This window comes from Eutrema salsugineum, unplaced genomic scaffold, assembly GCF_000478725.1.
Source record: "Eutrema salsugineum unplaced genomic scaffold, Eutsalg1_0 scaffold_16, whole genome shotgun sequence".
In the NCBI taxonomy this organism is placed as follows: Eukaryota; Viridiplantae; Streptophyta; class Magnoliopsida; order Brassicales; family Brassicaceae; genus Eutrema; species Eutrema salsugineum.
In genome coordinates this window covers 5,109,726-5,122,340 of record NW_006256858.1, presented here as the reverse complement: position 1 = coordinate 5,122,340, position 12,615 = coordinate 5,109,726, and the positions used below count along the sequence as shown (strand labels likewise).

The 12,615-nt window shown below is 40.8% G+C and overlaps 2 non-coding genes across 2 annotated transcripts; both read left to right on the top strand.

The window, feature by feature from the left end:
* The first annotated feature begins 4,061 nt into the window (after positions 1 to 4,061).
* On the top strand, positions 4,062 to 4,167 carry LOC112087922. Its single transcript, XR_002900327.1, has one exon. It is a non-coding gene; the product is annotated as a small nucleolar RNA R71 (small nucleolar RNA).
* Positions 4,168 to 12,108: 7,941 nt separating this feature from the next.
* On the top strand, positions 12,109 to 12,214 carry LOC112087923. Its single transcript, XR_002900328.1, has one exon. It is a non-coding gene; the product is annotated as a small nucleolar RNA R71 (small nucleolar RNA).
* The last annotated feature ends 401 nt before the right edge of the window (positions 12,215 to 12,615 follow it).

Sequence of the window (12,615 nt, the reverse complement as noted above, 5' to 3'; positions counted from 1 at the left end):
TTCCTTCAAGATTTTTCTCCTTCTCCTTGCTGATGTCTGGTGGCACTACTATCTTGATGTTCATAAATTGCCTAGACGCAAGTGCCTTTAGTTCCTTCTTGTCCTCCATCACCTTCTCCTTGTCCTTGTCTTTTTGATTTGGAGCTTGGTCTGGTGTGGTCTTATAGAACTTTTTCCTGTCCACATTTAAGAAAACTAAACAGCGATTTGCATGGTTAATAACAGCACCTACAGTAGCTAAGAATGGGCGACCAAATATCAAAGGTCTCTCTTTTTCCTTGTCCATCTCCAAGACTTGAAAATCGGATGGGACTGTTTTGTTTCCAATGATTAGTGGCAAATCCTGCATCATTCCTTCTGTTCTCTTTTGAGATGAATCACCAAAGATTATCCTTGCTAGAGAGGGGACAAATGTACCTATACCAAGTTTCTCAGCAACAGATTTTGACATGACATTCACATTAGCACCAGAATCACATAAACAATCTGAAAATTCAATTCCAAAGATTGAACATGTGAATGAGAAACGCCCTGGATCCTTAGACTTTCTGAGTCTTTCGTCAGGCAAGCGTTTGGGTACCTTAACAGGAATGACTCGACCTCTCTCATGCTCGGTTTCAGAGTCCTTTTATGAGAGGTTCAGGTGTCAATCTTTCCTTAGAGTCTGCGACAGGTTCTTCCTCCAAAACTGCTGTCATAGCATTGCAGAACTTCTTTGGGTGAACTTCTACTCTTCTTGGTAAAACTCCTGGTTGTCTCTTCATTGAATCTGCAGTTTGACCTATCTGATGTTCCAACTTCTTGACATGGGTTGCAAGAGATTCGAACTTCCCATTCAAATCAGTGGAGATACAATCGATCTTCACCCTCATTTTCCTGAATGACTTCTCATTGCCTTGAGTAGTCTGCATCATAGTTTGTTCAAGCGATTTTACCTGATTACGTAGCTGGGAAAGGGTTGCTTCTAATGAGCTGGTCTGTGCTTGTTGAGGATTGAATGCTGATCTTTGTTGGGAATTTCCTTCTCCATAGTTTCCACCTTGAAACTTGTTTTGAAAACTCCTTTGTTGCTGTGGATAGGGCTGATTATCGGCTCCTTGGTTTCTATATGAGAGATTGTTGAAGTTGGCACCAGAGTTCCTAAAGTTGTTGTTGAAAGCTGGACTAAATTGATTATGGTATGTCTGAGCTCCCATAAAATTGATTTCTTCCTCTTGGTACATGATAACTAAGAGTTTTCAGGCTCTTAGAAGGGTTATCAATCCCCTTGTCAAAGTAGTATAAGGGGTGTCAAACCAAGCTTGTAAACGAGACACTAGCCTATGTCATTTGTTCACTTAAGTCAAGACAAGATGATAAAAGTTTGGTGACGATGATTAACAGGCAAATAAGCAATAAAGTTAAATAAAAGCAGAGATTTAAACTAATCAAGATGCAAATAACAAACAGGTGATTCAGATGACAATAATGAATGATAAAGGCAGAAGCTTTAGACAGGATATTTGACTCGGGTGCTTCCAAGCTAAACTAATGGGTTAATGAACCATTTTTATCAAGCGATTTCATTTAACTTTGAACTCAAGGCATGTTAATCTTCTCATGAAAGCATTAAACATCTAAACTGATCCTCTTTCATACCAAAATCCCTTTTGAGAGGCACAAATCAGTCAGCAATAAGAATCAGTTCAAAAGCGTCATTTAAGAGAACAAACTATCACTCTCGCGATGAAAGACTCTTAAACCCTTAACCGAGTGGTTCAGAAATTTCTACAAACACTTTTGATGCGAGATATGTCTCAGATCTGAACCTCAAGTGATGTGCTTGGATCCAGCCTAGAGATCTCGTCAGTTAAGGAATGAGACATGCAAGACTAGACACCTAAACCCATTAATCTACCTTGAAAGCACCCTAATCTACCTATCTAAAGCCTCTTAAACGACTACTCACTGATCATAACGAGCTTACTAAGTCCTTTGCAAGACGTGTAGCTAGTCATGATAAGGAGTTTGATGTTTGATGATAAAAGAAATAAAGAAAGAACAAGATTCCGATGCAAAAACGAGATATCGGATTAGATTAATCAAGTTTCACAAAAGAGGCAAGCTCTTAGAGCTAAAAACAGATAAGAGATAAGATAACTAGGTTTTTAGTCTCAAAATGTATTTATAGCAAAGGAAAAGTGTCGCGGGTCAGCCCGGAAAAAACCGGGTACTGAACCACCTTCTTGGGTTGATGGGTGAGTGCCACAGTGTGTCGGAAAGTGAAGCCTAGGTCTTCATGCCGAGGCGTGCACGTGAGTCAGGATCCAGATGAAGATCTCGTGAAGAACACGTCAAGAACATGCATGAACAATAGTCTTTGATCTATCCTCACGTGTATGTTCTTGAGCCATTCTGTTCTTGATTCTGGGTTCGTGACAAGGGACCTCGAGATAAAATGTCGAGGGGTCATGATGTCGAGGTGCTTGGGAGAACACTGTCCGGCATGCACGCCGAGGTCATTACACCGAGGTGTACTTTCAACACTTAGTCGTTTCCAGCTTCAGTTCTTACGTATGCATGCCTTGATCTAACCATGCCAAGGCTTTGGCACGAGGTCTAGTCCAGAATACTTCCAAGATATGAGCCTCGACTTGAGTGACGCCAAGGCAAAGATACCGAGGCTTGTGAGAATACTTAGCGCGTATCGCAACTCTTTTAGGCTTGTATCGACCATGTCACCTTCCGGAAGCAGTAACTTTCAGCACACGACTCCAATTGCTCTGGGACCAGTTCCACAGTCAAGATGACTCAATAAGCTCGAACTTTGGTGAAGAAACCATCGGAGCTTGGGGAGTGGAAGGCTTCCTGGATTTAACATCTTTGCGCTGCATTGAAATCACCGGAAAATAGACTTTTAGACCGATGTGAACTCCGGAGACCCTATCTTCCAAACCTTTGCTCCGAATTGAGCGATTCCGAATGCTCTGAGAAGATCTTCCATGGATCTCGAACTTTGGTGAAGACCGGGTAAGCTGGTTCGGTCTGGAGGGGCTCCGTCCGCCATGATCTTTGAAGTTCGCCGTTCAGTTCTCGGGTACGCGCAATGCTGGTGAATGCTCCGGAAGCCATATCTTTCTCTCCACTGGTCCGAATTGGATGATTCAGACTGTTCTGGAATCTTTGCTTGGTTGTCTCCAACTTTGGTGAAGACCCCGCCAACTGATTCGGACCGGAAGGTTCCCCGGATTGCTGATCTCTGAATTGCGCGGGCAAGGACAACTTTTGGTCGTAAAAACCTTCCCGCGGTAAGAAAAATGGCTGAGGGCTGTGTACCGCGGTAAGCTTTTTGGTCGTAAAAATTCTTGCCTCGGTCAAAAACTTGTCCCGTGGTATTTTTGCACTCGATACTCGATTCTGGCCGATCGGTAAGGTTTTTGGCCGGTAATGAGCGTCCGGTAAACATTTTGGCCGAGGTTTCCGACCAGCCGGTACGAGATTTGGCCGAGAAATTCCTCCAAGCGGTTTTCACCATTTTTGACCCATTTCTTCACCGTTTTCTTTTCTGTTCCTCTTCTTAGGCTCCAATTGGTCTCCAAAGCTCCTGATAAAGACTTCAAAACATGCAAAACTCTTTGGGACCTAATGCAAGCCCTAAGTCCTATTTTAGCGCCTAAAGACTCAATTTACATGAGAAAACACATGATGAGGACTCTATAATGCAATCTAAATGATGTAAAATATAGACATATCAGTACATGCCATGTTCTTCATATCTTTCATCTTCTTCATTTCCTACAGCAATATCACAAGCATGTATATTCTTATTTTGAGACTTAAGAAGTTCACTTACCATGCTTTTTAGCTCAGCAATCTCCCTTGATTCATGACTAGTGATAGTCTTCTTTGATCTGTCATACTCAGGGTTGTTGTTGCAGTTAGCTAAAGCCAGATTTTCGATGAGTGCTCTTCCTTGTGGTATGGTTTTTGAACTGAAATCTCCATTGCTGGCAGTGTCAAGAGAAAGTTGATACTTCTGCTGAAGTCCTCTGTAGAAGGTGCTTAGCAGGTTTGCTCCAGAGAAATCATGATGAGGGAAGTCTCTCTCATACTCCTTGAATCGCTCCTAGGCTTCATAAAATGATTCTATTATGCCTTGTTGGAAACTTTGTATCTTTTTTCTCAGCTGGTTCGATCTTGACTTGGTGTAGAAGTGGTTCAAGAAAGCTGACTTGAATTCTTCCCATGAAGTAATAGAACCAGATGGCATAGATTTCAACCATCTAAAACCTTTATCACTTAGAGAGAAAGGAAAAAGCTTACACTTCACATAGTCCACAGTTTCTGGAGTTGTTCTCACCATTCAAGAGATTTCTTCAAAAAGATCAATGTGGTCCATTGGATGCTCAGTAAAGATTCCATGGAATTGGTTCTGTTTCACCAAAGAGACTATCTGAGGTTTTATCTAATGATTATCTCTTGGAACAGGGATTTGAATAGCTGATCAATTTTGGAAGTGTTGGTGAGGTGCATCAAAATCGGCAATGAGTCTGTTCCGAGGCTGTCTTCTCGCAGGATTGGCAAGCTGTATTGGTCGATTTGCTTCTCTAACAACTGGTAGAACAATGTTTTCATCATTCCTTCTTCCTTCAACATCGGCCTAGTCTTGTCTCCTTTGATTACCAGCGGCTTGAGCAGGATTTAGAGGGACTCGGTTTCCCTCTTCATCGAGTTGTGGCTGTCCATCTTCTTCATGAGCAGCACCTAGGTCGTCACCATGAACTGAATCACGGTCATCATCTCCAATGTGATCCTCCTGATCACGGTTTAAAAGATTTTCCCGATGGGCATTAGGATTGGCCATCTTGAGCGTTCTTCGTCTGAGTTTCCTAAGTGCTCTTTCGTGTTTGTCAATCTCGTCTAAAGGCAATACGATTTCGTCAGAATCTCTCCTAGTTTTCATGCACATGTGAGCAAAGAAAGCAAAGATAAAAAGAGGAGTTGGAAAATCTCCAGCAGAACTCGAAAATCTTGAGGTTTAGGATTGAAATTAGATTAAGAAGACAACTCAAGTCAACAGCAACAGAACCCCGGCAATGGCGCCAAAAACTTGATGTGATTGCAGTGGGCAACACAAGTTTTACCCTAGACAAGCTGCAAGTGCACAGCAAACGCAGTAGTACTTAGGGATCGAATCCACATAGATCTGTGTGTTGAGGACTTCTAACTGATGCTAAAAACAATCGTAAACCTAATCTAATAATAAAAAACGGGTTTTGGTTTGTCACTAAATCTAATTATGCAAAGATTAAAAAGAACTTTAAGTAAGAATCGGTTGAAAAGCAATAAGGAAAAAGCGCTGGGTTCAAGGTTCATCTTTAGGGTTCATGTTCTAAGACTCAAGGAATTTAGGCAAGGATTTTCTATGACTCTGAAACTAGGATAGACACATGTAAGATTAGCCAACTCTCGTCACCCTAATCATCTAATCACTTGTTCATGGCAATTAACTCTCACTCTCATGCCAGAACAAGATCATGCTTTGTAGATCGGAATCCATCTCTGCTTACGTATCCTCCGTAGGTAGCTTTCGTCTCCTACGACAGGGACGTCCATAAGATCCGGTTCAGGCAACCCAGATACAACACTCTGGTGGCTCGGATTAAATTTAGGATCAGATTCTGGGTGATCAATCCAGAATTACCGCTTTGAGAATTGGATGAATGGGAGAATCATGTTAAAAATCGAAATCCTTTTTCCTAAAAACCTAGATGTCATTCGAACATGGGGTCCCTTTGGATTACCCTTTCACCCAACTAGGTGACTACTCAGACATGGCTGAGGTAGACATCATCATCGGTTTAGAACTAAGAAGAAGAAAAGTAAAAGAAACAAGGTTGCAGGAAAACTTCTCTTATTGAAGACAGTATGGCGATGAAAAGCTTCTACATATGTCAAAAATAAAACCTAAAACTGTGAATGAGTTCTCTCTCAAAGAGAAGAAAAATGCTCTCTTACAAAGGACCTAAAAATGAGTATTTATAGTGTTTCTCCAAGTTTTGGGCATCTAGGGCTTGTAAAATGAGTGCAGGAAGTGTCTTGGGCCTTAGTTGGGCTCCTGAGGTTCGGACATAGGTCCACCGGGGGTGAAACCTCCTCAGCCGCGGTGGGCTTGTGTTGACTGGGCTTGTGTTGATCGGCCTTCAGTGCATTGATGATATCTTGAGATCTAACTCCAAAACATGGAAAAACCTTTTAAAACTCCAAATCATAGAAAACACTTATAAAACCTTTAAAACTGAGTAAAAACACCTGCATAAGATATTGAAAGTGATCCATAAAAGTGGTCAAAATCAGATGTTATCAACTCCCCCAAACTTAAACCTTAGCTTGTCCTCAAACAAAACCAAAGAACTGAACCTGGAAAAGAGGTTTGAAAGTCGCAGGAACTAACAAAATTTCAGAGACCATGCTTCTAACCCAGAGTTAGTCATTATGCTAAAATCAAGGATAGTCTAGAAAATTCTCACCAAAGCACAAGCATAACTAGTCCGTTGATCCGTCATGCGAAAGTCTACACACTTAAACCTATCCTCCAGTCAACTAGCTTTTAACATTCATTTATAAGTTCCAGTGGTTCTCATCAAAAAGAGTTTAGCAAGGCAATCAAGGCTAGGTATTCAAAATGGCTGTTTTAGTGTTTAGGGTTACCTTTTCTGGAGAGACAATACATTATGCAAAACAGCAAGAGAGGGTGGAGCTGTTGATATCCACAGTTTCCAGTCACATTCTTCTTGCTTTAAGATTTCTTGATCTCCCTTCTTCAGGTTCTCCTCATAACTCCCCCAGACTTAGATTTTTGTCTAGGTTTTAAAACTAATGCTCACAAATGAATACTTGTAGCCTTTACTTCAAATAATTTCGGCCATCCTAGACTCTTTAGGCTTTTAGTTTTCTTTCCTTTCATTCTTTTTCTCTTTTTTCGATTTTTTTTTTTTCTGAAAGGGGAAACCGCCTTTTGACAGAGAGTCTTAGGAAGCACGAAATTTACTTCTAAGTTCACACTTTTTGAGGTACCATTGGGCTTTGATAGATTCTTGATACTCCACTTTCCCAAATTTCTTCAGTCTTTCTTTTGTGTGACTGAAAACCATGTTGTTCCTCCCTCTCCGGCGTTTTTGCACATATATGTCAAAAGTGCTAAAGAGAGACTGCTTGAAGTTTGAAATAATGGTTCTGGATAAAGGGTGTGGTACCAGGTAAAGATGAACTGGCCATCTAGGACAACAAAGAGTGGTAACAATGATGCAAAGATGTCCTAGATGTGTATCATGATGCCTGCTAAAACTAATGATGAGAAAATTGAATGTCAAGATTATGTTCAAATAAAATGAGCTAGTCTATCCTGTCAGGACAAGTCTCCATGAATAGAAATCCTCTGGTGGGAGTTTGTATTGCAAGTACTCTAACTACCGCCTAGTCTAGTACTAACCAAAAAAGATACTAACATGAAAAGTCTAGAAGCACATCGGTCTTACTCATTATAGTTTTGCGTCAAACATTCCTGAAAAATACTCAAGGTCTTTTAATAAGCATAGACTAATATAAAAATTGCAGAAAAAGATAAGAAAAAAAGAAAAATAGATTATTACGGATAGACATCCTCACCCAGACTTAAATCACAATGTCCCCAGTGTGAAAACGTTGCTGAGAAGATGGTGAAATAAAAGCAAAAGAGTATAAAATAAAAGGAAAGAAAATGGTGATAGAACCGTGGGTATGATGTGGTGATGGATAGGCACCTATGTCTCATGGCTGTCATCTGTCTTTGTAGATGAGGAGTCATCAGATCGGCGGCTTTTAAGTAGTCTCTTCATGCACCTGTTGATCTTCTCTTGCTGCTCAAGCTTCTTCTTCAAAGCTGCAAAGTCTTCATCACTCCTAGTGGATGCTCTGAAATGAGAAGAACTGGCTCTGAATGTGGATGGTGCAGGCTGTAGTCTCCTGCTATTTGCAGCTACCTCTCTCTTGGCTTTTGCAGCCAGAAATTGCTTCATGGTCAGTGGTAAGAGTGGCAAAGATGGTAGGAAGACGCTGGTCTCTGGTTTACATCCTGGGTCTGAACCATCATGGAGATGGGGCATTGAATCCGATGGTAGTAGTACCCTGTACTCGGTGGAACTGGTGGAGAACTTGTAAGCAAATCCAATTGGGTCCATCTTGGCCCTGGTGATAGTCCTATCTCTAGAGAACTGAGAAAGATCAAACCAATCCTCTCTAAGAGGTGTCTCAGTTGAAAAATCAACTCCTGCTGCTATCATAAGCGAAGTGATGATGCTCCCAAAAGCTGGTGAGTAGTCCTGACAATCAGATGTAAGCATCTCATGCTTAACTTTCACTAGGTTTCTTGCAATGATGCAAGCAAAGCAAGGAAACCTGGGGTGATCTGCGAATGGTAGCTGTAGTGTCACCAACTCTGGCTTAAGGACATTCGCTTGATTGGCTCGTGAAAACACAGTGTGTGCTAGTAGCTTATGAACATAGCGTACAGCAAGATGAGAGAGTAATGATGCCTTAGACGTTCCTTTGTCATAAACTCCATAACCCATCAGCTTCCAAAGATCCTCATCTGGATCCTTCTCCAATGCAATCTCATCACAATAAGGCAACTTCAAAACATCAAATATCTCTAAGATGGTAAGCGAGTAAGGATGACCTCCAATAGAAAAGGAGAGTGTGCCAACTAGAGCTCTAGGAGTAGCTCTCTTCTTGTAACTCAAAGTCGCTGATGCAAGGAACTCCTTAGTGTGGTTCTCATAGGTCCGAAAGTTCTGCTCCATGAATGATCTCATTCCAAGCCTATCAAAATACCATATCACATCTTCTCTGATTCCAAGCAATTCAAGAGTTGAGTAGTCAATTGCTGGAGTTGGCTTGATCTTCAGCTTCTCAAGCTGTGCCAAGTAATCGATGTCTGGGTCTATGGCTTTACCAACAAACTTCACTTTCCACTTAGAGGAAGGCTTGACTCTTCTTGGGAAAGATAGCTGAGTGGAGGTCTGCTCAATCTTTCCTGAAAAGATCTTTCTTTGCGCGGTAATGAAGGTGCACAGAGGCTCATTTTCACTCAGTCGTTTTTTCGTTTAATGCATCATATGTCTCCTGCGAATGGGGCTTTTTTGCATGAGGGCTCTTCTTGGTTCGAATCAGTCGAACTTGAGAGATCCATGACCTGCAAAAACGAGATTCTCGAGACAAAGGATAAATCAAGCTGCTTTGGTATCGATTTTATGAACAAGGTGTTTACAGAGAAATCATAAACACATTATCATGACAAACAAACTGTAAGTGCATCAAACATTACAAAATCTGAGAACTTTTGGTGGAGTTCGATATACTGATGTTCAACACATGAGATTTCTAAACCAGGATGATATATTATGCTCACTCACATGTAATCTAGTCTAGTTTTCTATCAACAAAAACCAAACAATCCAGATTTGCAAAGTTGAACCAAACAGATCTCCAAATTTCGATTTTCTCAAAGTTCAAATCTCAGATTTTCGAAAATTTCAAATCTCTATGGTCTAAGTGTTTAATCATGCAATTAACCTACCCAGTAGTCTAGCCTTAAGTCCAAAGACAGTTTCCAATCATCTTAAGGTGAATTTCTACTCATTCTAAAAAAAACCCTAAATATGAGTTTTTAAGAAAAAGAGAGAAATTTGAGCTCATACCTTGATGAAAGTGTTATGTGATGCTAGATTTGAAATCTCCTTTGAAAAAGAGTGAGATATGTTCGAAAATTTGGAAAGGATTTGTCAACTTTGAAATCTGTCTTTTTCTCTAGATCTCCAAGCTTGTTGGAGAAAATGAATAGAAAAGACATTTTTGATCTTTAAAATCCTCTTTTTCTTTTAAAAAGGTGGTTTTCCTAAGAAAAATTTTATTTTTAAAAGTTTAGAAGATTTACCTGGCGTGTTTAACACGGAAATTATGTTTTGGGAACTTCCCGGTTAAATCCCGTAGTAAAACGGGGAATTCAAGTTCCGGGTTACGGGAAACGGGGAAAACTCGCCAGGTGACCAAAATTGAGCCGGCCGCGGGCCAGATTCGCGCGCCTGCGGTAGAATCGAGTCGGGCCGCGGCTGAAACATGTGGGCCACGGTAAAGGACGGGTCGGCCGCGGCTGGATTGTTCGCGGCCGCGGCAAATGCTTTCCGGGAGTTCCCGGTTTCTCTTGGTTTCTTGCTTTCTCCTACTATCTTTTTGTATTTTCTGGTTTTTTGAATGTTTTTGGTTTTTCTGGGTTTTATAAAAGCCTGAAATGCATAAAAAAGAAAAGAAATCAAATAGAAAAGAAATAAAAAGAAAAGAAAGTCATACCAAATGGGTTGCCTCCCATTAAGCGCTTTTGTTTAAAGTCTTTTAGCTAGACTCTTGGCAGGATTAGGATTAAGAAAGAGAAACAGGACTCTTTGAATTAAGAGTCCTTGTGGTCCTCCTTAACCTGAACTTTTCACAATTTTTTTTCCTCTCTTAAAGATTTTTGCATCCTTGAAGACATATTTTGTCTTCTCAACAATTCCTTCAAGATTTTTCTCCTTCTCCTTGCTGATGTCTGGTGGCACTACTATCTTGATGTGCATAAATTGCCTAGACGCAAGTGCCTTTAGTTCCTTCTTGTCCTCCATCACCTTCTCCTTGTCCTTGTCTTTTTGATTTGGAGCTTGGTCTGGTGTGGTCTTATAGAACTTTTTCCTGTCCACATTTAAGAAAACTAAACAGCGATTTGCATGGTTAATAACAGCACCTACAGTAGCTAAGAATGGGCGACCAAATATCAAAGGTCTCTCTTTTTCCTTGTCCATCTCCAAGACTTGAAAATCGGATGGGACTGTTTTGTTTCCAATGATTAGTGGCAAATCCTGCATCATTCCTTCTGTTCTCTTTTGAGATGAATTACCAAAGATTATCCTTGCTAGAGAGGGGACAAATGTACCTATACCAAGTTTCTCAGCAACAGATTTTGACATGACATTCACATTAGCACCAGAATCACATAAACAATCTGAAAATTCAATTCCAAAGATTGAACATGTGAATGAGAAACGCCCTGGATCCTTAGACTTTCTGAGTCTTTCGTCAGGCAAGCGTTTGGGTACCTTAACAGGAATGACTCGACCTCTCTCATGCTCGGTTCCAGAGTCCTTTTATGAGAGGTTCAGGTGTCAATCTTTCCTTAGAGTCTGCGACAGGTTCTTCCTCCAAAACTGCTGTCATAGCATTGCAGAACTTCTTTGGGTGAACTTCTACTCTTCTTGGTAAAACTCCTGGTTGTCTCTTCATTGAATCTGCAGTTTGACCTATCTGATGTTCCAACTTCTTGACATGGGTTGCAAGAGATTCGAACTTCCCATTCAAATCAGTGGAGATACAATCGATCTTCACCCTCATTTTCCTGAATGACTTCTCATTGCCTTGAGTAGTCTGCATCATAGTTTGTTCAAGCGATTTTACCTGATTACGTAGCTGGGAAAGGGTTGCTTCTAATGAGCTGGTCTGTGCTTGTTGAGGATTGAATGCTGATCTTTGTTGGGAATTTCCTTCTCCATAGTTTCCACCTTGAAACTTGTTTTGAAAACTCCTTTGTTGCTGTGGATAGGGCTGATTATCGGCTCCTTGGTTTCTATATGAGAGATTGTTGAAGTTGGCACCAGAGTTCCTAAAGTTGTTGTTGAAAGCTGGACTAAATTGATTATGGTATGCCTGAGCTCCCATAAAATTGATTTCTTCCTCTTGGTACATGCCATCTTCTTCATATCTTCCATCTTCTTCATTTCCTACAGCAATATCACAAGCATGTATATTCTTATTTTGAGACTTAAGAAGTTCACTTACCATGCTTTTTAGCTCAGCAATCTCCCTTGATTCCTGACTAGTGATAGTCTTCTTTGATCTGTCATACTCAGGGTTGTTGTAGCAGTTAGCTAAAGCCAGATTTTCGATGAGTGCTCTTCCTTGTGGTATGGTTTTTGAACTGAAATCTCCATTGCTGGCAGTGTCAAGAGAAAGGTTATACTTCTGCTGAAGTCCTCGTAGAAGGTGCTTAGCAGGTTTGCTCCAGAGAAACCATGATGAGGGGAGTCTCTCTCATACTCCTTGAATCGGTCCCAGGCTTCATAAAATGATTCTATTATGCCTTGTTGGAAACTTTGTATCTTGTTTCTCAGCTGGTTCGATCTTGACTTGGTGTAGAAGTGGTTCAAGAAAGCTGACTTGCATTCTTCCCATGAAGTAATAGAACCAGATGGCATAGATTTCAACCATCTAAAAGCTTTATCACTTAGAGAGAAAGGAAAAAGCTTACACTTCACATAGTCCACATTTTCTGGAGTTGTTCTCACCATTCCAGAGATTTCTTCAAAAAGATCAATGTGGTCCATTGGATGCTCAGTAGATATTCCATGGAATTGGTTCTGTTTCACCAAAGAGACTATCTGAGGTTTTATTTAATGATTATCTCTTGGAACAGGGATTTGAATAGCTGATCGATTTTGGAAGTGTTGGTGAGGTGCATCAAAATCGGCAATGAGTCTGTTCCGAGGCTGTCTTCTCGCAGGATTGGCAAGCTGT